This window comes from Lactuca sativa, chromosome 5, assembly GCF_002870075.4.
Source record: "Lactuca sativa cultivar Salinas chromosome 5, Lsat_Salinas_v11, whole genome shotgun sequence".
In the NCBI taxonomy this organism is placed as follows: Eukaryota; Viridiplantae; Streptophyta; class Magnoliopsida; order Asterales; family Asteraceae; genus Lactuca; species Lactuca sativa.
In genome coordinates this window covers 323,085,732-323,088,635 of record NC_056627.2, presented here as the reverse complement: position 1 = coordinate 323,088,635, position 2,904 = coordinate 323,085,732, and positions in this window count along the sequence as shown.

Below are 2,904 nucleotides of genomic sequence, written 5' to 3'. Positions count from 1 at the left end.
CTATGCCTAATCCACTAATTGATTCTGTTATTCTCTAGAAATTTGGTTAGGGTTTACTAACTCATATATTGTTTTAACTGTTTTGATTCAGTTCATCTTTATATTCTATTTGATTAGGGGTTATTGTTAATAACCAAACAGTAGCCGGAGGGGGAAGAAGCATTAGGGGAGGTAGGAGGTAACCAGAAAAAAGCATGTTCAAACTGTTACGCCTTCATGCTAACTGAAATATGGAAGTTTCTTGCCAATTTCGAAGAGAAAAAGAAAGGTATATGTTTGTCTTTCACAATTTCATTTTTTTCAGCGTATGGTTTTGTTTTTTCATTTTTATAATAATTTTCATAAGATTCTTATTTGGTTACAAATATTTTGATTTGGAAGTGCAGTAACTAGCTTCAATTGACAACAAGCTTCTTCTAATCCTCGTGACTGATTTGAAGTTGTATTTAATGGGTTGGTAATGGCTTACTCCTACCCTTTGTTCGGGACAGTTGATATTTCTGGCTACCATTCTTAGTAACAGGTGATCAAAAAAACCTATTCTAATTCTATTTCAAATTTAGTATAAATTAAAAGAATAATCTTTATTGGTCAATGTTGTTTTAACCAGTTTTTGTTTCCCAAAGATTCAATAGAATATTGGATTTCCTCTACAGGAGAAGGTCAATATTTGGTTATTTTGGGCAATGGTAAGTAAATGTAAATCCCCATAGTTTGGTCAAACTTCAGGAACTCATGTCACTACTTTCTCTGGGCATACATTCTTGAAGATTCGTATAATCAATAAACATATCTTCATTGTTTTTCTTGTGCAACTGTTGTAAGGAAGGAAATATCTGATGAGATTGATCGTGAGACAGGACGAAGCAAACAGATTTCATCAGTTCCTACGCATCTTTGTGTTTCCACCTAGCAACTGCCATTTCTACAGTGGCCCCACCGAGGTCTGTCAGTTGTTGAAGGATGTAAGGCCATATTTTTTTTAAACAAACAAGAAAGCTTGATAATACTTTGAAAGCGGTTTCAAAAACTGGAAAAGTTGAGAGTGTTGCAAGAGGTGAAAAACTTGAAAATGCTGTTGTGGAGATTGATAGTTCTTTGGAGTCTTCAGCATATGCTTCATTGGGACGGAAGAGACGTGTTTGAGTTACTGTTAATACTGGTATGGCTCTCACTCTTAATACCTGAGCTCTCTATCAAATTGCTTCTGATATTTTGATTAGCTTAAAACTATAGTTGAGGTATTTGTTTTAAGATGTTATATTAGCTAGAGATTGTTCTATGCTCTCTAATATAGTGATAGTAAAACTTTTATATTAGCATACATGTGCTAACTCATTTAAGATTTAGGGTGTAAATTACTTTCTTATTATTCGGAGGTTGTAGAACTAAATTAGATGATACACATAGATATAGAATCATTTCTTGCTTATTTAAGTTTCATTTAGTTCCGAATGATAGTAAATGAGCATTTTACCCTTTTGTCCGGAATTAGTACCTAATGAAAAAAAAATGACTTTCTTGTTTGACAACTGCTTGTACTATAGGTTATAAATGACAATAACTTGTAAATATATAAGATAGTTAATGGAAAATGCATTGGGATTTTGACTTTTCAAGTACAGCTAGCAAATGAGAAGCAGCTTGTTGATCATTACAGCTCCAAGCATCCAAAGGAGAAGCCTCCAAGAAACTCTGAAATATCCGATCTGTATGCATTTGGATTGATGCAAAGGTTTGTGTTGTCTGTTTTTCTTTTTCATTTGCATGATGATGATATGTCTAGTGTTTCTTTTGCTTTGACATTTTCATTTCTGACCGAGTATAAAAATGTTTGTTGATATGGGTAATAAAATAAGTCTACTGAGACGATCAAGAAAAACTTATTGCAATGGTTGCTAAGGCTCCAATTTGTGAATTAAGTTAATTTAGTAAGTTTATGTGTTTTTTGGGCATTCTGATCATGTAGGTGTTCAAAACAATAGAAATTTTTTAAACATATTTCTTTATTTTAAGACTCATTTCACCATTTTTGTTATTACATACATAATGGTAGGTTGGTGACTCAGCAGAGACCTGAATTTAAAGTCGTATTACAAGAAGTTACTCAACTTGTTGAAGAAAAGCTTGCATCAAATATCAAAGCATTGAAGACCACATTTGGTGCTACTCAGGTAATAGATATGGGGACAGTGTTTGACTTTATGAACTATCATGTTTGACTACTAAAATATCCTTTTTCGGCTGAAAATAGATGGCGACTTTTTATATTTTCTAGAAGAGGCTGCATCCATAGCTGTAAGTATATTTTTTTCACATGTATTTAATCTCTTCGTTGATGTATATTAATGTGACATGATATTTGAATCTTTATACTTTCAATATTGGAATCCAGATAAACTTTGCACCCCAATGACTAAAGCTAAGAAGGCTGGAGAGGATCTAGTTGTAATTGACTTACAAATCTCTTTGCAAATCTTGTTCTCAAACCTTTTTTATATTAACAAAGAAGAAGTCTTTATGCAGAAAGCGTATGCAAAATACATGAAGGAATATTATATAGGAAGTTAAGCAAGTGTTGAATCGTTTAACCAAGAAAATCTGAAAAAGACAAACCCAAATGTGTATGAATCTGCTGACCGGTTATGGTGGTTCCAAGTTTGTAGTGAAGTTGCATATTTCCAGGTGGCACCTTCAAATGATAGCATATGTTCTTCAAATATTGACATAAGGCATGTACATATCAACAAATGACACATTTTAATCATTAATATATAATCCAAGTTTCATGATTTTTTTATTTTAATTAACAGGTATCATTTGGATCTATGCAAAAATGTATTTGGAGAAGGTGTGTATCCGGTTGTTGATGCAACAAATGTTTACTATAAGGGCAAAAACATT